The sequence below is a fragment of the Balaenoptera physalus genome (genome assembly GCF_965194825.1).
Source record: "Balaenoptera physalus genome assembly, chromosome: 1".
NCBI lineage: Eukaryota > Metazoa > Chordata > Mammalia > Artiodactyla > Balaenopteridae > Balaenoptera > Balaenoptera physalus.
The window spans coordinates 10,496,800-10,524,047 of record NC_138882.1 but is presented as its reverse complement, the minus strand read 5'-3'; the positions used below and the strand labels follow the sequence as shown (position 1 = coordinate 10,524,047).

The following is a 27,248-nucleotide window of genomic DNA, read 5'->3' as shown; positions in this document are numbered from 1 at the left end:
TTAAAACTACTTTTGGAAACTACAGTAGAATGATAACCTCCCAAGTCATATATCTCTCATTCTAATACCTATTGTATTTTCAACATTTCATAATATTACTGTCTTTTAGCATTTCAGAGTTTGAGTAACATACGATAGAAAAATGGGCCATCTATAAATGTATTTAACAAGTCATACCCATTCACCCTCAAACACACCAAATTTTTCATACTTGCATATACAAAAAAGAAACGTGATACCGCTAATGGAATATCTGTCTACCACTCTTAAGTTAGTTATTTTTCATTCTGCCCTCCAAATACACACACACACACACACACACCCCACAAATACACAAATTAGGATGTCAGAAACAGCAACATTTTTTAATGTGAAAAACTGGCATCGTTGTTAATACCAAAACCATTTTCCCAGATCTTTTAGAATTCTTCCAGGACAATTTTTTTTTTTAAATGCAGATTATCTGGCTTTTTATTGTTGTAAAGATGGAAGTGATACTTTTTTTTTTTTAATTTTACACTTTATTTATTTATTTATTTATTTTTAGGCTGTGTTGGGTCTTCGTTTCTGTGCGAGGGCTTTCTCTAGTTGCGGCAAGCGGGGGCCACTCTTCATCGTGGTGCGCGGGCCTCTCACTATCGCGGCCTCTCTTGCTGCGGAGCACAGGCTCCAGATGCGCAGGCTCAGTAGTTGTGGCTCACGGGCCTAGTTGCTCCGCGGCATGTGGGATCTTCCCAGACCAGGGCTCGAACCCATGTCCCCTGCATTGGCAGGCAGATTCTCAACCACTGCGTCACCAGGGAAGCCCCTTCCAGGACAATTTTGACAGAGATTTAATCTTAATGACATAAACAAAGTTGCTGCTCAATAATTCATTTCATAAAACCAGAGGGAAAGACAGAGCAACTGTATGACACTAAATCACTCCTTGGATCTTAAGTACTCCTCACAGTAACCAGCCTTTTCCTTCTTTAAGAGTGTGTAGTTTCCTTGGAGAGATGCTAATTTTAATTTTACTAGCCTAGCTATTCTTTCTTTATAAATCTGCAGGTTTCTCAGAAAGATACAAATTTTAATCGTAGATATATGGAGAAGGAAAAAAATGTGCATATTTACTCAGATTCCTAAAGACATGTAAAACCTTTTATAACATAGGCTCTGCTAATTCAAAATTAAGGGTAACCTAGATAGAGAATGAACTGAAATTCTTTGTTCATCTAGGAAGAAAAAAATGTTGAATAAATGAAATCTTAGCCAATTGATGGATTCAAATTTTTGTTTTCACAAACTTTTTACATTTCATATTCAATACATTCCATATGATATTAGTAGCAATACCAATTCACATGTGAATACCAGATTTAGAGAGTAATAATTGTTCTTAACATACCAAAACCATGGTGTGAGTTTTAGTTATGAAATACACATGAAATAATATTCCTCTGTCTCATTGTTTATAGCATGCATTTCACAATTAATAATTGTGTACCACCGCAGCACTTTTAAAAATTTCTAAAAAAATTTCTATTATTTTTTAACTCTTTGTTTATTACTTCGAGACAGAAACTAATTTTTTGTATATACATTCCACAACACCCACAATGAACAAATGTTTATTGATTTAAATTTTTCCTTAAATTGCATTAAAGTATATAATTATGTAATAATTATAATCTATTTTTAGAATTATTATTTAATTATAATTACATTCTTCTTTTTAATTTATTTTATTTATTCATTTAGGCTGCATTGGGTCTTCGTTGCTGCACGCAGGCTTTCTCTAGTTGCGGTGAGTGGGGGCTACTCTTCGTTGCAGTGCGCAGGCTTCTCATTGCGGTGGCTTGTCTTGTTGTGGAGCACGGCCTCTGGGCACGCGGGCTTCAGTAGTTGTGGCACGTGGGCTCAGTAGTTGTGGCTCGCAGGCTCTAGAGCACAGGCTCAGTAGTTGTGGCGCATGGGCTTAGTTGCTCCGCGGCATGTGGGATCTTTCCAGACCAGGTCTTGAACCCGTGTCCCCTGCATTGGCAGGCGGATTCTTAACCACTGCACTACCAGGAAAGCCCTATAATTACATTCTTAATTGCAATGTTATGAATCTAGAGTAATTCCTGTTTTTTTCTATACGTACCAAATATACATGGTGTATCTACATAAACAACATCTTGCCAGAGTTGGGTTTTTGGCTTCCTTTTCTTGTAAAAAACCTAAGAGACTATCTTGACTATTTGACTTGTAAATGGAAAGTATATGATGACTAAATGGACTGTCACTGCATGTTAACTGGACTGTCATTGCTCACTGGACTCCAGTTTGAATGGGAAGGATGGTACCTGTTAGGCTGAGAAGAAGCCAGTGCCAGTAAATTCTACAGCAAACATATCTCCTTCCATAGATCCCATTTCCTGCAAACATGTGTTGGTTGTTCTCCAACCCAACAACCAGCATATGACAATTTCTGTTGTATATACTTTGCACCAGAGCAGATCAATAATAGGAACATTTTAAAGTCACTTGTTATAAATAAATAAAATAACTGAGACTTCCCTGGCGGTCCACTGGTTAAGACTCCACGCTTCCACTGCAGGGGGCACGGGTTCGATCCCTGGTCAGGGAACTAAGATCCCCCATGCTATGCAGCATGGCCAAAAAAAATAAATAAATAAATTTTAATAAATAAATAAATAAATAAAAGAACTGGTTCTTCTAATGCTGATTATGAACTCTAACTTTTCAGATAAACACTTAATTATTTCCTTCTGGTTTTTTATATTTCAACACGTGCAACAAAAGACAACTTAGGGTCTGATAAGTAGCAGTACTCCCCTCAAAGTACAATCCAGCAGTGGGGCCATTAAAAAGCATGCAATTTCTGTTTACATTTTGGTCAAGATATCTTCTAGGTTTGTTTCATGAAAAACGGCCTAAGTCAACAACCGCAGTCAGGCTCTGTCTACATAGGAATAAACAGGTAGAATTTAAGGTTCACCTAAAACCAGATTCAACCCACAGCACAATGAAATTAATGAGAAGTAGTTTTGATTAAATAATTAGAAATTTTCCAAATACAAGGAAATTTAATAATTTTAGATTGTCTATTATGCAGGTGTTGTGGAGTATTTAAGGGACTATTAAAATTACTATTTGAACACAAGAAGAATTAAACAATCAATTTAAAAATTGATGAAAAGCTTGCTACAAATAAAAATTTAAAGAGAAATGTCATAAAATGGTGTATGATTAATTGTAAAAGAGGTAGTATTAACAATGAGTCAGTAGAGATATTCTTTCATATATATTCCATAATCAAAACTCAGAACAACTTTAATGTTAGCTAAGAATGATTAATAATCAAGTCAGATGTTCATATATGGATCAATCCTGAAAAAATGTTTGAAGTTTTCCAAAAATTAAAGTATATTACAGATGCATACTTACATGCATCTATAATAAATAAATATTATACCATTTTATCCATTATTATACATAATATTAAAATGAATAAGTAGGATTAACAACTTTTAACAACAATATTTTGATCCTAGGATTATTTAGCTTACTGTGAACACTGATATAATAAGTTATACGTGGCTCCTTGATAAAAGAAGAAATCTTTAATCCTTTTTATTAAACTGTATTCTCTATAACTGTTAATCTTTAGATTCCTTAAATTCTATTATTCATTGTATCAAGTAAAATTTCCTATTTTTAGGAAATTTCTTCTTTACTAGGATTTTGAAATGTGTACATTTATTCTAGCATTACAAGATTTTTGTAGAAAAAAACTATTTACCTCATTTGTGTCATTCATGATTTTATATGTTTAGATTTGGTTGCTATTTAGTTTATTTTTTAGACTTTTAAGCCTAAAAGTTTATACCCACCTCTGTCTATCATGTAGCTTTAGATTCTGAAAAGAATTTTTCTGCATAAATTATTATTTTTTTGTTTTCATTTACTACACTGGCTCTTTTGGTTGCTGCATTACTATAAATTAACACCTTAGGATACCATCTCTGAAACTAAGATGCTTTTCTGCTACCAATGTCAATAGCTATTAAATATTTAAATGCTTAAAAAACTCTGTATATTACTTTTTATCAAACATAAAACTAACCTGATAACCTTCTGCTGATGCAAATGTTGGCATGTCTCTAGCACAGAATACCTGTGCCCTTTCCCTTTATTTTCTAGCTCTGAGCCATTTTCTTGCAAAAATAACTATTTATGTTACACTGATATAATATATTAAACCCTAGTTCTTTGTGGAACCCCAAAGATACTCTTTAGAAATTCAAGTAGATTATATAAAGCGGGTCTTTCTTTAGTTATATAACCTAAATTAGCATGATTTACCATTGGAAGAGTGAAAAATCACATAACCTATTTTTTTCTAATTTTTCATTTTGTTAAGTATTCAGAGTTTTTTTTTTCTTCTCCCATTTATAAATGTCTATAGTTTATCCATTGTGGAGGTGAGGCTAATTCATACATACTTCCTTATGTGAATTAAATTGATAATCAAATTTGAAATACATCATTAAGCTTTTTATATATAAATTATACATTTTGTATAATTTATGTATACATTTTGTCTCATAAAACCCCAGTTTTCTCTTTGGATTCCTTTAAATCTCTCAGACATATACCATCCAGATACGTTGCTTTGTCTGTTTTGATTTTGTTAAACTTCTTGTGAACTGGCCACACCAATCCGATTCAAGAAATAATTTTGGAGAGAGGCTGTCTCTGCTATACACAGCAAATATAGATATATTCCAGGTAATTGTGGATACAGCCCTATTGTTTCTTCCAGGATATTAACTTTATTCTCATTTCTAATTCCAGTTTTATGTCAGTTATTATAATGAAGATTCCTTCTCTCATCTCAAGATTTCTGAAGAAGAGAGTAATAAAACCACATTTAAGTATTAGTCTTGCACAAAATGATTGATTCGAAGTCTATAATAATATAACACCTGGGATGACTTTAAACTAGTATACAATCATCTTCCGATCATGTTTAATTTAAAATTCCACTGCTTCCTTAGATAAAAATGTTCCTTCCAATCTTCTTAAGAGCTTTGGGTTTTTCATCTAAACATTTCAGGTTCTGCCAACACAGCCTCTGTAATTAGTAGCTCCAGGCCAGTAAATTCATCCTGCGTGTCAGTTGCACCATTTCTACTAACTTCAGTCCATGATGCTAAAGCAAATCATCACAACTGGCTTCTCAGACTTGAAATTGAATTTGACAAACACTCTCTGGGAGTTTTGCAGAATAAGAACGTGAGCTACAGACAACAATGACACCTGTTACAAAGGCCATGTTCTAACCGCATTACATGTATTCAGTTCCCGCTGACTTCAAAGAAAGCCGTGAGCATGTAAGAAAAAACACAGTTTGTCCCTGGATTCCTAACACATTTCTAATGGCATATAGGAAACATCATGCTTCTCATTGAACCTGGGACTTCCAGGTTCCAAGTGATGATACATATTTTATTTGCTATTTAAATAATGTCCGTTTTGCTATATTTTTCCAATGGATCTCATGTTCCTCCACCTTGCCACAAGACTGTAGTCTCAAAAGCATAGTTATGAAAGATTAAAACCGTCATACATTACGATAAGTGCTAGGAAAGTCAGAAGTAAAGTCAAGAAAAAAAGGATGAAGCAATTTCAGAAGAGGTTAGAACAAAGGACATCAGGGAAATTTTAACACCCTGTCTTCATTTTACCAGAGAGAAAACACAGGTTCAGGGAAGAAAATGAGAGCCCAGGGGCAAAGAGCTAGTTAGTGACAGAACTGAGAATAAAAACCACATCTTCTTATTTTCATTATGATGTTTTCAGTCTCTTATCAGTGAATCTCCAGGGATACAAGCATAAATTTAAACTACAAATTCCAAATAAAAAGTAAATAAAAGAGACTCTGAAGGAACAAGAAGAAGTTAAAAATATTCTAAACAGAACGTTTAAAATGATCATTGTGGTAACTTTTAGTAAGGTAATAAATACATTAGTCAGGTTAATTTTTCAAAATAACTAACTCGGATTTCAAAATTCACATTAACATGCAAATTATTTGGAACTTTTAGTTATAAAGAAGGAAAATGTGGCTGACAAAATAATGATCTGGAGAAGTAATCCTAAGTTTGTGTATCTTGGGATTTATAGTAGAAAAAAATTGGAAGTTATAAAAGTTTAAATTATATGTTTGTTTCCCTGGAAAGAATTTTAAAATTCAAAAAAGCTACAGGCAGAAATGTGCTTTGTTTTGGACTAACTTGTTAAAAGATGGTAAACTCAGCCACGTTCCCCTCCAGCTTTCTTCCACCTCAAGGACTGTATCTAAAGGAGACAAAATGGCAGTGTAGCCTTCGGTCTCTAATTTGTTTCATGCCTATTTTCCAGCATCCAAACACAAACGAAATTGCAAACCTCAGTGGACTTCTTTTGAAAATGAAGACACTAGTTGACTTTTGATTGGTGCTTAAAAAACATATCCTGGGGAAATACTGCATCTTTTATACCTGCACATTCCTGACCTCATAAGAGAACAAGTGCTCCCAATAGCTTGCAGGTATTATTTATTACTTTTAAGGAAAACGGAAGTTCTTGAAAATGCACACAGGCCCATAATATCAGTACTTCCACTGATATTGTAAAATAAAAATGAATAAATAAATGAATAATAAATGAAATATCACAAATTGTATTTGCTTTGCCCTCTCATATAAATTATGATGGGACAGTAGAAGTCCCACAATGAATTCAAATAATTAAACATCAGTGTTAAAAAAAAAAAGATGGATGCTAGAGTGTAACCAAGCAGGACCCTATGGGGCCTTTCTGGAGCACACTCCCCCATACATCATGTCCTCGGCCTGTCTCTTGTCTGTAGAAAAACTTTAGCCTCCTAGGCTCTCCCCGAGTTTCAAAGAGTAAATTTAATCAGAGAAGTGAAAAAATGCAGAAAAAAGGAAAACAGTCAAGCAAGACAAAATAATAATAGTTTAGCCATTAAACAAAGTCAAGGACCTTTAGTTCCTCCTCAAGCACTATAGATAATATTCTGAGCCATGTCCTTTGAGCTGTTTTGCAGATACTGAAACCCCCGCCAGGTGGAAGAGGTTAACTGTCTGCTGCTCACAAGCACGGAGACCCCAGACTGGTTGGAACCAGAAGGGTGATAATGTTGACTCCCGATGACCTCACCACCAACCAATCAGAAGAATGTCCATGAGCTGATCACACACCCCACACACCCCCCTCCCTCACCCTGTCTTTAAAACCTTTCCTTGCTCAGTGTGCGGATGCAGGATCAACATCAGCGCTGAGTCCTGCTCAACTTAACGCTGATTCAAGAGAAAGCTAAAAGCCTTTATGAAGACTTGAAGAAGAAACACGGCAAAGAATCAGAGGGCACATCTTTTAATGCCAGCCATGGCTGCTTTCATCGGTTCAAGGCTAGAGCCAGCCTTCACAATGTAAAAGTAAGTGGAGAGACAGCAAGTGCAGATAGGGTAGCTGTCCAGGAACTTCCAGAAACACTTTGAGAAATTATTGATGATGGTGTGTATTTACCCAACCAGGTTTTTAATGTGGATGAGACACAACTGTACTGGAAGAGGATGCCAGACCGAAGTTACATCAGTAAGGAGGAAAAGTTGATGCCGGGCTGTAAAGCAGCAAAGGATAGGCTAACTGTTGTTTGGTGGCAATGCTTCCGGTGAATTGAAGCTAAAACCTCTCTTAGTTTATCATTCACAGAACCCAAGAACCCTTAATAACATAGCCAAAGGCTCTCTTCCTGTTGTGTGGAAGCGTAACTCCAAATCTCGGATTACACAGGCCACGTTCCAGGACTGGTTTTGCCACCACTTTATCCCAGATGTAGAGAAATATTGCTTGGAGAAGGACGTTCCAGCAAAACATTCTTTTGCTGCTCGACTATGCTCTGGGCCACCCCCCATTCATGGATGACTTTCATCCCAACGTCAAAGTACTGCATCTGTCACCAAATACTACGTTGCTCATCCAACATATGGACCAGGGCGTTATAGCGACTTTCAAGAAATATTATTTATGTCACACTTTTTGTCAGGCAGTAAAGGTAAGTGACAAATCAGGAACAACCTAGGGACAACTTTGGGAGGACTATAACATCTAGAAGACCATAAAAAACATTGACTTTGCATGGTGTGAGGGTATGGCGGTCACGATGAATGGGGTTTGGAAGAACCTTTGCCCACAGTTTGTTCATGATTTTTGTGGATTTGAGAAGGTAGATCAGAAGTCCGAAGAGGTCTTCAGCAACGTAGTGACCCTCAGCGAGAAGCTGGACCTAGATCTGCAAGAGGACGATTTCGCTGAACTCCTTGCTGTGCAACATGAGGAGCTTACTGATGGAATTGGAGGCCCAGAGAAAGGATGAAGAGGGACAGGAGGAAGAAAAAGTAACTGAAGAACTGAAGAGATTCACGACACAGAAAATGGCAAGGGAATCTTCGTTATTTGAGGAAGCACTGTTAGTTTTTGAGGCACAGGACCCGAACCTAGAATGGGACCCAAAGGTGGCAGCAGCCATTCAGATTGCAATCCAGTGCTACCTTGTCATCTATGATGAGAAAAAAAGAGCTACTACCCAGACATCAATGGATCATTCTTTGAAGAGGGTAGATAGAATTAAATCCAGCAAGGAACCAGAACCTTTGCCATCAACGTTAGGTATGAGTGAAATTGCAGCTTGCCCTCTGTCTCCTACTGCTGATAATCCTTCACCCCTACCATCTCCCACCTCTCCTCCCTCCTCCAATCAGTAACTCTTCTCGCCTGTTCCCTCGATGCCAGCCCGAGTATCCCAGCTGTTGTACTGTATTACTGTACTTTTCAAGTTACTGTACTGTAAGATTAAAAATGCTTTCTTTGTTTTTGTGCTTATTTTTTATGTACTGTTTGCGTGAAAAGTATTATAAACCTATTACGGTACAATACCATACAGCCGACTGTGTAAGTTGGGTACCTAGGCGAACTTTGTTGGACTTACAAACAAATTGGACTTACAAACGCACTCTTAGAACAGAACTTGTTCATATGTAGGGGACTTACTGTAAAAGCAAAAAAGAAACAGGAACTAATCAAACTTATAAGCTTTTGCACAGCAAAGGAAACCATAATCAAATTGAAAATACAACCTATGGACTGGGAGAAAATATTAGCAAATGATGAGACTAACAAGGGCTTAATTTCCAAACTATGCAAACAGCTCATACAACTCAACAACAAAATAACAAATAACTCAACGGAAAAATGGGTAGAAGACCTAAATAAACATTTCTCCAAAGAAGACATACAGAGAGCCAATAGGCACATGAAAAGATGCTCATCATCACTAATTATTAGATAAACGCAAATCCAAATTACAATGAGGTATCACTTCACACTGATCAGAATGGCCATCATTAAAAAAAATCTACAATTAACAAATGCTGGAGGGGGTATGGAGAAAAGGGAACCCTTCTACACTGTCAGTGGCCATGTAAGTTGGTGCAGCCACTATGGAAAACAGTATGGAGGTTCCTCAAAAAAACTATAAAGAGAGTTGCCATATGATCTAGCAATCCCACTTGTGGACATATATCTAGACAAAACTATAATTCAAAAAGATACATGAAACCCTATGTTCATAGCAACACTATTTATAACAGCCAAGACATGGAAACAACCTAAATGTTCATTGAAAAATGAATGTATAAAAAAAAAAAAAAAAAAAAAAAACCTTTCCTTGAAGGCCTTCAGGGAGTTCAGGCTTTTTGAGCCCTAGTTACCCGGACTTCTTGCTTGGAACCCTGCAATAAATGTGGACTTCCCTTCACTACAACCTGCTGTCAGTAGATTGGCTTTACTGCACGTGGGCAAGCGGACCCAAGTTTGGTTCGGTAACAAGAGGGCTACTTCTAGAAATGTAAGGTGTAATTCAGATCCACATCTGTAAGGATTCATTGATTGACTATGACCTATGACACTATGACCACACTAGTACAAAGGGACTTTGTGGTACCTGATACATTTTTTCACCCATTTGCAACTACAACTCCCACTTCTAATAACAGTAGAAAACTTGGTTGCCACAAACAACCTCTGGGTCCCGGAAATGTTTGGGTCTCAGAAACAGAAGGACAAAAATGGTGACTTCAAATCTCAAAGGGTCAGGGAAGAATTGTCTTAGTGTGGAAGCAGACACTAAATAATTTGCAGAATGATAAGGAGTAGTATCACATCGATTACATTGCTTCAGATTATGCTTTTCCAAACACTAACTGGAAATCTACCAATAGGTGTACCAGACCACATGCTACATGCTTTCCTTTATATCTCATTTACTCTTCACAGCAACTGTATGAATAAACATAGTTATACCTACTTTATAAATAAAGAAACTGAGAGTCCACAAGATTAAGTAACATGATCAAGGTAACACAGCTAGTAAGAACAGACGTGTTTTTTTTTTAAACAGATTCCCTCTACCATTTGTTCTTCAGCAAAGGTAACAGAGCTTGCTTGAAATTCCACTGTCATGAATTCAGTCTTTCAAAAAATATAATATTTATTGTTCTATAACTGAATGGAATTTGGCTTGCAATGTGTTTTCTGACCAGAAGAATTTATCTTGCCAATTTAAGGAAATACAGCCCTTTGCAATGTAAAATTGAATCCAATTGAGTCCTCTCTCTCTCTCTCTTGCTCTCCCTCATTCCCTTCTTGCTCCTTCTTCTCCTCTCCCTGAAGTTATGTAATTTCCAGTGGCCTTACATGTTTTCCTGGAACTGAAGCAAGGGCATCTTGCCCATGTAATGGTGGGTACCATCGCTGGCCTCCCCTGAGCCCAGCTGATCCTGCCTTGTCTATCTCTATTGCATCTGCTGTTCATGTCTCTGATCCTCCATGACATCCAGTGACGGGTCTGTGCTCTATACATCCTTTCTTCCAGTGGTGAGGCTCTCACACCTATTTCCACACCTTTTTGTAAACAGGGTAAATTTATAAATCTTCCCTCAACTTGCCTGGCCTGGATGTGCAGAACTCCATAACATTGCTATGATTCAGGCTGGTCCACAAGGTACCACACTCAACCACTGACAACCTACAACTCCAATATTCCAAGATACCTGCTATCTTGTTTAGCTGTGCCCTGAGATGCATTAAGTCATGGCATATTCAGCTCTGAGATATCTCCAAACTTATCAGGTGTCTCCAGAGTCATACCTTCTCCCTGGACTCAGCTGAGAAGATTATATCAAAGACTAAAACTCTTTCCAAAGACCCAGCAACCATTAAACGAAATGCATTTTCCTCAATCTCTTTCCTGCCCTGTGGTTGAACCCATCTTCTTCAAGAATGGCTCCTGGAAATAAAATCATTAAGCAGTATATCTGCAATCCACAATCTCCCTCGTGGCAGGAGGAGGGAGATGGGGAGCCACCTGGAAACAAAGAAGCTAATCTAGCCAAATCTCCTTACAATCATGCTGACAACAGATGGCCTGGTACACACGCTCATGGTGTTCTCTCAAGAGAGTCTTCATCTATGAAAATATTTTAGCAGAATATACTTGATTTGCCTACGATTGTTGGTACTAAACAAACCTGTAATCTACAAATTTATGGCACATGGCTTCCTGGAAAATGTCACATAAGCTATACAACCACCTAGAAATTAAATGATAATGTGTCATAGCAAAATGGCCCTCTTTTGTGTCGTTTATGTAGACACAAATGTCACACAGAGGCGCACGTAGTAACCTGAGCCAGAACACATCCTGACTGGCAAGAAATAACCTGAGTAACTGCACCGAAGGTCCAGATCTCTCCCTGTTTCACCTGTGCCTCATGATTATATGTCTTCTTGAAATTATTAGCAAAGCTTGTTATTGGGTAAGATTTCTCATGTGAGTGAGTCTGATTTGACAATCCAGCCCTCTGTATTATCTCTACTCATCACTAATTCTCTCTTACTGGTTTAAGCGCTATGCTCTGAGTCATCCAAATTAGAGCTGTTGATATTTTTAAATAAGATTATAAAATTCAGGGAATTCCTTGGTGGTCCAGTGGTTAGGACTCCATGCTCTCACTGCTGAGGGTGTGGGTTCAATCCCTGGTCAGGGAAACTAAGATCCTGCAAGCCAACATGGCCAAAAAAAAAAAAAAAAAAAAAAATTATAAAATTCACTAAATGCTTCTGACTCTTAACAATTAAAAGGAGGGATATTTCTGAATATTGTGTACTTGACGCAGTGAACATAAAAGACTTACTGATGCTTGAATGGTGAGAAGAATAAGGATAACAAGAATATTTAAAACACATAATCCAATATTAAAATATAAAATAGTACTCGTAATTCAGAAGTTTACTGTGGCAGTATCACTACATCATCTTAAAATACATTAGAGTCACACTTTTACTACCCTATCTTCCTAACTGGATGAGTATTTAACTATTTTAGCTAGATACGAATAGTTATTAATATAATTTTTGTTAATAATATTGTGAATAGATTGATAAATTCCTATGTCATCATATATTTACAAGTATTATTTAAAAACAAACATGGACTATTAGTGATCTCTGAGATCTTGACTAGGACATGGACAGAAAGACTGAGTGCAATATTCAGTTACAACAATCAAATTGTGAGAATTAGATTTGCTGAATTCTTATAAAGACGTTTCTATACAAGTTTATCAGACATGATTTGATTACTAGAAAAGTCACATACACAGATATATTGCTAAGTATGACATAAGATGATTGACCATTTTATAAACAAAGTATCATATTCAATGATCAAAACCCAACAAATATGAGTCTCGAGTCTATAAACAAGACCAAAAGACAACCATCAGAATGGGAGAAAATATTTGCAAATGAAGCAACTGACAAAGGATTAATCTCCAAGATTTACAAGCAGCTCATGCAGCTCAATAACAAAAAAACAAACAACCCAATCCAAAAATGGGCAGAAGACCTAAATAGACATTTCTCCAAAGAAGATATACAGATGGCCAACAGACACATGAAAGAATGCTCAACATCATTAATCATTAGAGAAATGCAAATCAAAACTACAATGAGATATCATCTCACACCGGTCAGAATGGCCATCATCAAAAAATCTAGAAACAATAAATGCTGGAGAGGGTGTGGAGGAAAGGGAACACTCTTGCACTGTTGGTGGGAATGTAAATTGATACAGCCACTATGGAGAACAGTATGGAGGTTCCTTAAAAAACTAAAAATAGAACTACCATACGACCCAGCAATCCCACTACTGGGCATATACCCTGAGAAAACCATAGTTCAAAAAGAATCATGTACCAAAATGTTCATTGCAGCTCTATTTACAATAGCCAGGACATGGAAGCAACCTAAGTGTCCATCATCAGATGAATGGATAAAGAAGATGTGGCACATATATACAATGGAATATTACTCAGCCATAAAAAGAAATGAAATGGAGGTATTTGTAATGAGGTGGATGGACCTAGAGACTGTCATACAGAGTGAAGTAAGTCAGAAAGAGAAAAACAAATACAGTATGCTAACACATATATATGGAATCTAAGGAAAAAAAAAAAAAAGGCCATGAAGAACCTAGTGGCAAGACGGGAATAAAGACACAGACCTACTAGAGAATGGACTTGAGGATATCGGGAGGGGGAGAGGTGAGATGTGACAGGGTGAGAGAGTGTCATGGACATATATACACTACCAAATGTAAAATAGATAGCTAGTGGGAAGCAGCCGCATAGCACAGGGAGATCAACTCGGTGCTTTGTGACCACCTAGAGGGGTGGGATGGGGAGGGTGGGAGGGAGGGAGATGCAAGAGGGAAGAGATATGGGAACATATGTATATGTATAACTGATTCACTTTGTTATAAAGCAGAAACTAACACACCATTGTAAAGCAATTATACTTCAATAAAGATGTTTAAAAATACAAAACAAAACAAAATTTAATAGAGAAGCCCCAAAGTAATCTATACAAATTAGCTATTTGCCTTATGATATGAATAATATTTTCAACTTTAATTGAAACTAACTATAAGTGAATCAAAAATTATTATTACAAAAGAAAAAAGTAATACTCTGGGTTTTCCAAATGAATCTACCATTATGGACCAAATTGTATGACATATACTTGAGAATTTAATTATTTCCCATTAAAATTAAGTATTGATATATTTCAACTGGTAACTATTAAATAGTCTATTTTTCATGTTTATGTTTGGTATTTTTTCTTGTCAATGATGTAAAAGAGCTAACAAGATTTTATGAATGTAGAAAGTGAGAATAAGTACAAAGACCTTAAAAAAGAAAGTTTAGGGATTTCCCTGGCGGCCCAGTGGTTAAGGACTTCACCTTCTGATGCAGGGGGTGTGGGTTCGATCCCTGGTTGGGGAGGTGGGATCCCACATGCCTTGTGGCCAAAAGACCAGGGCATGGAACGGAGGCAATATTGTAACAAATTCAGTGGGGACTTTAAAAATGGTCCACATTAAAAAAAAAAAAAAAGAAAGTTTAAAACCTCTTTTTAGACCATTTCTTTTAAAGTGAAAACGAATGAAAATAGTTCTAATAATATTTCCTAGTATCACAATTTTTTCCAGTTTAAAAATTAGAATTCCTATGAGGTTCTGCAAATGTGTTATTCTTTACGAGAAATTGGGATTGTTTCATTACTAGAAGAAAATATCAGAACATAAAAATTTAAAATCCAGAGGTTTCTACAGATCTTGAGGAGATGTATTATGATAGTGTTTCTTAAGGCCACGTATTTTAATAAACAGAAGTGACAGCATGGCTCTAGGGCAAATCTATACATTTAAATAAAAAGTACAGTGACGCTGTTCACATACAAAACATTTTTTGTACCAGTGATATATTATTATATGTTGCCAAATGTACCTTAGATATTTGTCTACATAGCCCAGAACTAAATGTAATAAAACCAGATCAGCACCTGTTTAAGTTTACATTATTTTGTGCACATTATTACAGAATGCAGAGTTTTTCAAGCAACATTCAGATAAGATGCTTCACCAGATAGAACCTGTTTTACTTTTAAGTCAGGGCTGCCCAGGCAAAACCAACCTTCCCAAGTGAAATAATAAACAAAAGTGTGTGTTACTAGGATGGTATTTTCTGGGAGTATATCACACAGTGCAGTCTACAATTTAGAATAAATTTATTCTAAATATATACCATTCATAATATGGTATACATAGACTATGGGCTCTTTTATACATAATTTTTTTTTACCCTGAGTCTTTTATACAGTATGTATAACTATAAAGAACTCAGAAAACTTTCTACTCTTTGATATACTTGGATATATGGTCCAAATGTGGCATCCTCAGGCTGTAGCACAGAAAACTTACCTTATAGTTATCAATACAGGAAGGAAGGAAGGAAGGGAGAAAAATACTGCTGGAAATTAAAAAGAAAACTGATTTCTAGATAAAATAATGTCAATCCCAAAAGAACGATCTAGTTTTCAGCCTGTGGACACCCTTGGATGGAAAAGTCTTCTGTGTATTTGTCAGCAAATAAGGTTCATATAGTGACTAATCTTTGTCAACTCAATGTAGAAAGTCAAAATACAAAGAGGCAAACTATTTTGAATTAACTGTTTAGATCATATATACACAATGCCTAATAGTTTATAACTTTTCTAATTAACAATGAGAATATTGTTTTATAAATGCCTGTTTGACTAATTTTTATTTTTCTAAATTAGAATTCAGCTTAGTGGGCTTCCCTGGTGGCGCAGTGGTTAAGAATCCGCCTGCCAATGTAGGGGACACGGGTTCAAGCCCTGGTCTGGGAAGATCCCACATGCCGTGGAGCAACTAAGCCCGTGCGCCACAATTACTGAGACTGTGCTCCAGAGCCCGCGAGCCACAACTCCTGAAGCCCGGGCGCCTAGAGCCCGTGCTCTGCAACAAGAGAAGCCACCTCAGTGAGAAGCCCGTGCACCACAACAAAAAGTAGCCCCCGCTCACCACAGCTAGAGAAAGCCGGCGCACAGCAGCAAAGACCCAACGCAGCCAAAAATAAATAAATAAAATTAATTAATTAATTAAAAAATTCAGTTTAGTGAGTTTATGAGTTTAGATCAATGGTTTTCAATCCAAAACCCTGGACTCCAGGGTTCACGCCCAAATGGACTCCAAAATAACAATAATGATGCTAATGATAATACTGATAAAATAATAATAAAAAAACACTTATTGTGTGCCTACTGTATTCCAGAAACTGTTTTATATACGTTACATCTATGAAATATTTAATCCTTTACAACAAAGCTGTGAGCTTAGTGTTCTTCATTCTACAAACAAGGAGATTAATGCAGATAGAGAGAGGAAGAAACTTTGACTAAGGTCACTCAGTTAGTAACTGGCTGAGCTAAGATTTGAACCCAAGCAACCTAGATATTTTAATCACTCTGCATACCACCTTTCAAGATAGTCATGGGAAGTCTATGAGCTATTTTCAATTTCAAACTGTCTTATAGACATTGCTCATTCATCCATTTTGGATGAATTAAATAAAACACCGTTCCTTTGACTTTGGTCAAAATTATGTCAATTCAGAGTGGCAACACTAATTGATTACAAATTATGATCTGAAGTCTGTAGATACCTTGGGACACAAGGAAGACCATGACCTATCCATCACCTCACAACCAGTTGTTAGGAAAATTAAAACAGGAAAACCTAGCTTTTGGGGGTTTCTTGCCAATACGCTCCTGAACTTCCATCTACTTTCTTTAATAAAATAGTACATCAGAATCTCCTTCACACAATGTTTTATGTTTTTCACTGCACTTTCTCACCTTAGCACATTTAAAATATCTGGAGCTAATGCTTTAAAGACTTGCAAACTTTTAAAGTAGATTCTATGCTCAAAAAAAATGAAACAAGGTAAAACCTACTTTTTATCCAGTCAGCACATCCTCTGGTAACATGTTTCTTCCACCTAATTGTAAGGTGCCCAGTTGCAGTGGCGTATAACAACCTGATAAGGATTCATTGCAAAATTCAGTCACAGGGTCAGTCAATCTGAAAAAAAATAACGTTCACACAAATCTGACCTGGATCAAAATTTTTACTGCAGACATGAAAGTAAGCTAGGGTTGGGGTAGAAGTGACAGAGCTATAGAAATGTAGCACACTCATAATCTTTCATTTCTGCCCTGGAGAGGCTTGAAACGTTGAAGCCAGGAACTAGAATATGATCAAACAGCCCCGCTTGTATGTAGCTAAATTGATAAAGCCATGAAAACCTAAATCTAAATTATAAAGCACATTTATGAAGTCCTATCAAACTGAATTGTTATCTTTAGGTGTTCAAAACAAAAATTCTGAACACTGAATAATGGACCAATAAATGCTTAATGAAGGAATGAATATACGGTTCTACCAATCCACACTTTATCTTTTGAGATGGTTTCTCTCACGTCTCTAAAATCCACATAAAGCCAAGACTTGCAACCTATTCCGAGTGATTTGTGGAAGAAGGAAAAGGTGCTGTATTACTCAGAGAAGAAAGCCTATACATTTTGAATATTGAGAAGGTATTTTAAAATGTGGGTAGAAATACAATATGTGTCGTAAGATTATTTGTTTGCAGTAGTGAATGGTCACAGCATCCCACAAATTATCCACTAATCACCATCGGTAAAACAAAAAATGTAAGATGGTGACAGATTTGACACGTAAGCCATTTAGTTCATTTTGAACTGTCATTTGGTAGGTTAAAAAAAATTAAAGACAAACGTTCAAAACCGAATGGTCAATTTGTATAACCATTTTAAGCTTAAATGTTTAATTTGACAAAGATTATACGGTATAGAAAAACACCCAACAGTTCAGATTTTGAGAAGTGGGAAATTCTATCACATAGAGATAAGAAAGAAAGAATATAATCTCCTAATTTCACACACTTAAAATTGCATGTCTTGTATTGTTTGAAGACTGGACATACTGACAATGCATCTACAATAACAGTCTTAGACTGCACGTGTGGCTTGCAAAGTCATGAAAACAGTATACATCCATCCTCAACACTCCCCTGAATTACCTAGAAAATGAAGGGAAACACTTTCACATGTACTTATCGCAGCAACATATCATAACATTTTTAACTCTATGTTTTTGATATGAATACACAAATCAATTGGCAAATGTGCATAAGTTTTCTCCAAATGTCCTTTCTATTACTACTATTTGACATAAAAAGTTAAAATTAATATACATGCAATGGTATAATACTCAGCCATAAGAAAGAATGAAATAATGCCATTTTCAGCAACATGGATGGACCTCGACATTATCATACTAAGTGAAGTCAGAAAGAGACTGACAAATATCATATGATATCACTTACATGTGCATTTAAAATATGACACAAATGAGCTTATCTACTAAACAGAAACAGACTCGCAGACATAGAGAACAGACTTGTGGTTGCCAAGGTGAGAGGGGGGTGGAGGAGGGATGGATTGGGAGTTTGGGATTAGCAGATGCAAACTATTACATAGAGAATGGATAAACAACAAGGTCCTACTGTATAGCACAAGAAACTATATTCAATATCCTATAATAAACCATAATGGAAAAGAATATGAAAAAGAATATATATATATATAAATATATATATATAACTGAATCACTTTGCTATACACCAGAAACTAACACAATATTGTAAATCAACTATACTTAAATAAAATGAATTTTTTTTAAAGAAGTTAAAATTAATTATCACCCCTAAATATTCCCTTCAATAAACAATCTACTATAAAAGTCTTATTGTCGGGGGTCTGGGCAAGATGGCGGAAGAGTAAGACGCGGAGATCACCTTCCTTCCCACAGATACATTAGAAATACATCTACACGTGGAACTGCTCCTACAGAACACCTACTGAACACTGGCAGAAGACGTCAGACCTCCCAAAAGGCAAGAAATTCCCCCCGTACTTGGGTAGGGCAAAAGAAAAAAGAAATAACAGAGACAAAAGAATAGGGACGGGACCTGCACCAGTGGGAGGGAGCCGTGACGGAGGAAAGATTTCCACACACTAGGAAGCCCCTTCGTGGGCAGAGACGGCGGGTGGCGGAGGGAGAAGCTTCGGAGCCACGGAGGAGAGCGCAGCCACAGGGGTGCGGAGGGCAAAGCGGAGAGATTCCCGCACAGAGGATCAGTGCTGAGCAGCACTCACCAGCCCGAGAGGCTTGTCTGCTCCCCCGCTGGGGCGGGCGGGGCTGGGAACTGAGGCTCGGGCTTCGGTCGGATCGCAGGGAGAGGACTGGGGTTGGCGGCGTGAACACAGCCTGAAGGGGTTAGCGCACCACAGCTAGCCGGGAGGGAGTCCGGGAAAAAGGTCTGGTGCTGCCGAACAGGCAAGAGACTTTTTCTTGCCTCTTTGTTTCCTGGTGCGCGAGGAGAGGGGATTCAGAGCGCCGCCTAAATGAACTCCAGAGACGGGCGCGAGCCGCAGCTACCAGCGCAGACCCCAGAGACGGGCATGAGACACTAAGGCTGCTGCTGCCGCCTCCAAGAAGCCTGTATGCGAGCACAGGTCACTCTCCACACCGCCCCTCCCGGGAGCCTGTGCAGCCCGCCACTGCCAGGGTCCCGTGATCCAGGGACAACTTCCCGGGAGAACACACGGCGCGCCTCAGGCTGGTGCAACATCACGCCGGCCTCTGCCGCCGCAGGCTTGCCCCGCCTCCTCTGTACCGCTCCCTGCCCCCAGCCTGAGTGAGCCAGAGCCCCCGAAGCAGCTGCTCCTTTAACCCCGTCCTGTCTGGGCGGGGAATAGATGCCCTCAGGCGACCTACACGCAGAGGCGGGTCCAAAGCCAAAGCTGAACCCCAACCCCGGGAGCTGTGCGAACAAAGAAGAGAAAGGGAAATTTCTCCCAGCAGCCTCAGAAGCAGCGGATTAAAGCTCCACAAACAACTTGATGTACCTGCATCTGTTGAATACCTGAATAGACAACGAATCATCCCAAATTCAGGAGGTGGACTTTGGGAACAGGATATATTATTTTTTCCCCTTTTCCTTTTTTTGTGAGTGTATATGTGTATGCTTCTGGGTGAGATTTTGTCTGTATAGCTTTGCTTTCACCATTTGTCCTAGGGTTCGGTCTGTCCTTTTTTTTTTTTTTTTTTTTAAACTTAAAACATTTTTTTTCTTAATAAATTTTTTCTTAATAATTTTTTCCTTATTTTTTATTTTAAAAAATTAAAAAAATTTTTTTCTTAGTAAGTTTTTTCTTAATTTTTATTTTAAAAAATTAAAAATTTTTTTCTTAATACATTTTTTTCTTATTTTTTATTATAAAAAATTAATAAATTTATTTTTAAAAATTAAAAAAAATTTTTTCTTAATAAATTATTTCTTAATAATTTTCTTCTTATTTTTTATTATAATAGCTTTATTTTATTTTATTTTATCCTCTTTCTTTCTCTCTATTTTTTCTCCCTTTTATTCTGAGCCATGTGGATGAAAGGCTCTTGGTGCTCCAGCCAGGCATCAGGGCTGTGCCTCTGAGGTGGGAGAGCCAAGTTCAGGACACTGGTCCACAAGAGACCTCCCAGCTCCACGTAATATCAAATGGCGAAAATCTCTCAGAGATCTCCATCTCAACATCAAGACCCAGCTTCACTCAACGACCAGCAAGCTACACTGCTGGACACCCTATGTCAAACAACTAGCAAGACAGGAACACAGCCCCATCCATTAGCAGAGAGGCTGCCTAAAATCATAATAAGGCCACAGAAACCCCAAAACACATCACCAGACATGGACGTGCCCACCAGAAAGACAAGATCCAGCCTCATCCACCAGAACACAGGCACTAGTCCCCTCCACCAGGAAGCCTACACAACCCACTGAACCAACCTTAGCCACTGGGGACAGATACCAAAAACAACGGGAACTACAAACCTGCAGCCTGTGAAAAGGAGACCCCAAACACAGTAAGATAAGCAAAATGAGAAGACAGAAAAACACACAGCAGATGAAGGAGGAGGGTCAAAACACACCAGACCTAAAAAATGAAGAGGAAATAGACAGTCTACCTGAAAAAGAATTCAGAATAATGATAGGAAAGATGATCCAAAATCTTGGAAATAGAATAGACAAAATGCAAGAAACATTTAACAAGGACGTAGAAGAACTAAAGAGGAACCAAGCAACGATGAAAAACACAATAAATGAAATTAAAAATACTCTAGAAGGGATCAATAGCAGAATACTTGAGGCAGAAGAACGGGTAAGTGACCTGGAAGATAAAATAGTGAAAATAACTACTGCAGAGCAGAATAAAGAAAAAAGAATGAAAAGAACTGAGGACAGTCTCAGAGACCTCTGGGACAACATTAAATACACCAACATTCGAATTATAGGGGTCCCAGAAGAAGAAGAGAAAAAGAAAGGGACTGAGAAAATATTTGAAGAGATTATAGTTGAAAACTTCCCTAATATGGTAAAAGAAATAGTTAATCAAGTCCTGGAAGCACAGAGAGTCCCATACAGGATAAATCCAAGGAGAAACATGCCAAGACACATATTAATCAAACTATCAAAAATTAAATATAAAGAAAACATATTAAAAGCAGCAAGGGAAAAACAACAAATAACACACAAGGGAATCCCCATAAGGTTAACAGCTGATCTTTCAGCAGAAACTCTGCAAGCCAGAAGGGAGTGGCAGGATATACTTAAAGTGATGAAGGAGAAAAACCTACAACCAAGATTACTCTACCCAGCAAGGATCTCATTCAGATTTGAGGGAGAAATTAAAACCTTTACAGACAAGCAAAAGCTGAGAGAGTTCAGCACCACCAAACCAGCTTTACAACAAATGCTAAAGGAACTTCTCTAGGCAGGAAACACAAATGAAGGAAAAGACCTACAATAACAAACCCAAAACATTTAAGAAAATGGGAATAGGAACATACATATCAATAATTACCTTAAATGTAAATGGATTAAATGCTCCCACCAAAAGACACAGACTGGCTGAATTGATACAAAAACAAGACCCGTATATATGCTGTCTACAAGAAACCCACTTCAGACCTAGGGACACATACAGACTGAAAGTGAGGGGATGGAAAAAGATATTCCATGCAAAGGGAAATCAAAAGAAAGCTGGAGTAGCAATTCTCATATCAGACAAAATAGACTTTAAAATAAAGACTATTACAAGAGACAAAGAAGGACACTATATAATGATCAAGGGATCGATCCAAGAAGAAGGTATAACAATTGTATATATTTATGCACCCAACATAGGAGCACCTCAACACATAAGGCAAATACTAACAGCCATAAAAGGGGAAATTGACAGTAACACAATCATAGTAGGGGACTTTAACACCCCACTTTCACCAATGGACAGATCATCCAAAATGAAAATAAATAAAGAAACACAAGCTTTAAATGATACATTAAACAAGATGGACTTAATTGATATTTATAGGACATTCCACCCAAAAACAACAGAATACACATTTTTCTCAAGTGCTCATGGAACATTCTCCAGGATAGATCATATCTTGCGTCACAAATCAAGCCTTGGTACATTTAAGAAAATTGAAATCGTATCAAGTATCTTTTCCGACCACAACGCTATGAGACTAGATATCAGTTACAGGAAAAGATCTGTAAAAAATACAAACATATGGAGGCTACATAATACACTACTTAATAACGAAGTGATCACTGAAGAAATCAAAGGGGAAATCAAAAAATACCTAGAAACAAAGGACAATGGAGACACGACGACCCAAAACCTATGGGATGCAGCAAAAGCAGTTCTAACAGGGAAGTTTATAGCAATACAAGCCTACATCAAGAAACAGGAAACATCTCAAATAAACAACCTAACCTTGCACTTAAAGCAATTAGAGAAAGAAGACCAAAAAAAAACCCAAAGCTAGCAGAAGGAAAGAAATCATAAAGATCAGATCAGAAATAAATGAAAAAGAAACGAAGGAGACAATAGCAAAGATCAATAAAACTAAAAGCTGGTTCTTTGAGAAGATAAACAAAATTGATAAACCATTAGCCAGACTCATCAAGAAAAAAAGGGAGAAGACTCAAATCAACAGAATTAGAAATGAAAAAGGAGAAGTAACCACTGACACTGCAGAAATACAAACAATCATGAGAGATTACTACAAGCAACTCTATGCCAATAAAATGGACAACCTGGAAGAAATGGACAGATTCTTAGAAATGCACAACCTGCCGAGACTGAACCAGGAAGAAATAGAAAATATGAACAGACCAATCACAAGCACTGAAATTGAAACTGTGATTAAAAATCTTCCAACAAACAAAAGCTCGGGACCAGATGGCTTCACAGGCGAATTCTATCAAACATTTAGAGAAGAGCTAACACCTATCCTTCTCAAACTCTTCCAAAATATTGCAGAGGGAGGAACACTCCCCAACTCATTCTACGAGGCCACCATCACACTGATACCAAAACCAGACAAAGATGTCACAAAGAAAGAAAACTACAGGCCAATATCACTGATGAACATAGATGCAAAAATCCTCAACAAAATACTAGCAAACAGAATCCAACAGCACATTAAAAGGATCATACACCATGATCAAGTGGGGTTTATTCCAGGAATGCAAGGATTCTTCAGTATACGGGAATCAATCAACGTGATACATCATATTAACAAATTGAAGGAGAAAAACCATATGATCATCTCAATAGATGCAGAGAAAGCTTTCGACAAAATTCAACACCCATTTATGATAAAAGCCCTGCAGAAAGTAGGCATAGAGGGAACTTTCCTCAACATAATAAAGGCCATATATGACAAACCCACAGCCAACATTGTCCTCAATGGTGAAAAACTGAAACCATTTCCACTAAGATCAGGAACAAGACAAGGTTGCCCACTCTCACCACTATTATTCAACATAGTTTTGGAAGTGTTAGCCACAGCAATCAGAGATGAAAAAGAAATAAAAGGAATCCAAATCGGAAAAGAAGAAGTAAAGCTGTCACTGTTTGCAGATGACATGATACTATACATAGAGAATCCTAAAGATGTTACCAGAAAACTACTAGAGCTAATCAATGAATTTGATAAAGTAGCAGGATACAAAATTAATGCACAGAAGTCTCTTGCATTCCTATACACTAATGATGAAAAATCTGAAAGTGAAATTAAGAAAACACTCCCGTTTACCATTGCAACAAAAAGAATAAAATATCTAGGAATAAACCTACCTAAGGAGACAAAAGACCTGTATGCAGAAAATTATAAGACACTGATGAAAGAAATTAAAGATGACACAAATAGATGGAGAGATATACCATGTTCTTGGATTGGAAGAATCAACATTGTGAAAATGACTCTACTACCCAAAGCAATGTATAGATTCAATGCAATCCCTATCAAACTACCACTGGCATTTTTCACAGAACTAGAACAAAAAATTTCACAATTTGTATGGAAACACAAAAGACCCCGAATAGCCAAAGCAATCTTGAGAACAAAAAATGGAGCTGGAGGAATCAGGTTCCCTGACTTCAGACTATATTACAAAGCTACAGTAATCAAGAGAGTTTGGTACTGGCACAAAAACAGAAACATAGATCAATGGAACAGCATAGAAAGCCCAGAGATAAACTCACACACATATGGTCACCTTATCTTTGATAAAGGAGGCAAGCATATACAGTGGAGAAAAGACAGCCTCTTCAATAAGTGGTGCTGGGAAAACTGGACAGCTACATGTAAAAGTATGAAATTAGAACACTCCCTCACACCATATACAAAAATAAACTCAAAATGGATTAAAGACCTAAATGTAAGGCCAGACACTATCAAACTCTTAGAGGAAAACATAGGCAGAACACTCTATGACATAAATTACAGCAAGATCCTTTTTGACTCAACCCCTAGAGAAATGGAAATAAAAAACAAAAAGAAACAAATGGGACCTAATGAAACTTAAAAGCTTTTGCACAGCAAAGGAAACCATAAACAAGACCAAAAGACAACCCTCAGAATGGGAGAAATATTTGCAAATGAAGCAACTGACAAAGGATTAATCTGCAAGATTTACAAGCAGCTCATGCAGCTCAATAACAAAAAAACAAACAACCCAATCCAAAAATGGGCAGAAGACCTAAATAGACGTTTCTCCAAAGAAGATATACAGATTGCCAACAAACACATGAAAGAATGCTCAACATCATTAATCATTAGAGAAATGCAAATCAAAACTACAATGAGATATCATCTCACACCGGTCAGAATGGCCATCATCAAAAAATCTAGAAACAATAAATGCTGGAGAGGGTGTGGAGAAAAGGGAACACTCTTGCACCATTGGTGGGAATGTAAATTGATACAGCCACTATGGAGAACAGTATGGAGGTTCCTTAAAAAACTAAAAATAGAACTACCATACGACCCAGCAATCCCACTACTGGGCATATACCCTGAGAAAACCATAATTCAAAAAGAGTCATGTACCAAAATATTCATTGCAGCTCTATTTACAATAGCCAGGACATGGAAGCAACCTAAGTGTCCATCATCAGATGAATGGATAAAGAAGATGTGGCACATATATACAATGGAATATTACTCAGCCATAAAAAGAAACGAAATGGAGGTATTTGTAGTGAGGTGGATGGAGTTAGAGTCTGTCATACAGAGAGAAGTAAGTCAGAAAGAGAAAAAGAAATACAGTATGCTAACACATATATATGGAATCTAAGGGGAAAAAAAAAAAAAAACCATGAAGAACCTAGTGGCAAGACGGGAATAAAGACACAGACCTACTAGAGAATGGACTTGAGGATATGGGGAGGGGGAGGGGTAAGATGTGACAGGGTGAGAAAGTGGCATGGACATATATACACTACCAAATGTAAAATAGATAGCTAGTGGGAAGCAGCCGCATAGCACAGGGAGATCAGCTTGGTGGTTTTTGACCACCTAGAGGGGTGGGATAGGGAGGGTAGGAGGGAGGGAGACACAAGAGGGAAGGGATATGGGAACATATATATATGGATAACTGATTCAGTTTGTTATAAAGCAGAAACTAACACACCATTGTAAAGCAATTATACTCCAATAAAAATGTTAAAAAAAAAAAGTCTTATTGTCCTTAAAGACAAAACAACATGAATATTTCTTGAATCAAGGAAACAAAGGGAATGAGGTGAGAAAGTCCATCAGTGCTGAGGAGATAACTCTTCCATAGCTGCTAGAGAAGTAAGTGATCTTTAACACAACTCCTGTTTTTTGCCTTTTATTTGAGCTGTATTTCCAACAGTAACAACAAAATAAGCAGCAAGAAGAAATATTCTCTATGTTGGAAAAAAATAGATGTAATCAAATCATAAATTGCAGTTTTCAGGGACTGATACATACGAGAATAAGCCTGAGCAGTGCCATTCATGGTGTCTTCCCTGGGCCAGTGCTGGATGAAAAAACTGACTACAGTCCATGGTGAGATAAGGAGCTTGCAACAGAATGTAAGTCAACTATTGTCACAAAATAATAATTAGTTCAACTTACATATTTTTCATAACAAGACTTCCTCAGTGAAGAAAGCACTGTGTAGATTTACATTCTGGTAGAAGCTATTTATCTTATTCTAGACTGGTAATAACTATGAATAACACTGAACTAGAGCAGACGTCAGTAAATTAAGGCCTGTGAGCCAAATCTGACCCACTACCTTTTTTTGTAAATAAAGTTTTATTGGAACACAGGCATGCCCAATTTTTTTCTTACCCTATACGACTGCTTTCCCACTACAAAGACACAGTTGAAACCATGTGGTCCACAAAACCTAAAATATTCAACAAGTGACCCTTTAAAGAAAATGTTTCCTGACCCCTGAGCTGGAGGACAAACACTATCTTGAAAGCTTTTGAAAAGGGAAATTGAAAATCAAAAACAATAATCAAGACAGAGACATGAATAAAAATAAAATCTCTAAATGTGCATGTTAAGGCACATATATTTACTGTGTGCTATTCTGGAGGAAATGACATGGCCTTCATAAATCCAAAACAATGTAAGACAAACTACAGTTTGAGAAGAACTACACATTCCAACCAGATTTTCTAACTTGGATGTCAACAGTAATTAAATATTCCTAGGGAAATCATGATGATTG

The 27,248-nt window shown here is 37.2% G+C and overlaps 1 protein-coding gene across 1 annotated transcript in view; it reads right to left on the bottom strand.

Annotated features, from left to right (window-relative positions):
• Positions 1-797: 797 nt before the first annotated feature.
• Positions 798-27,248, bottom strand: part of LOC309644460 (uncharacterized protein) — a 377,358-nt gene continuing 350,907 nt past the window's right edge. The window contains exons 12-13 of the mRNA XM_082428192.1: positions 9,782-17,125; positions 798-7,295 (exon numbers count right to left, since the gene is read on the bottom strand). The gene's annotated coding sequence lies outside the window, so the exon portion shown is untranslated. The remainder of the gene's footprint in view (positions 7,296-9,781; positions 17,126-27,248) is intronic.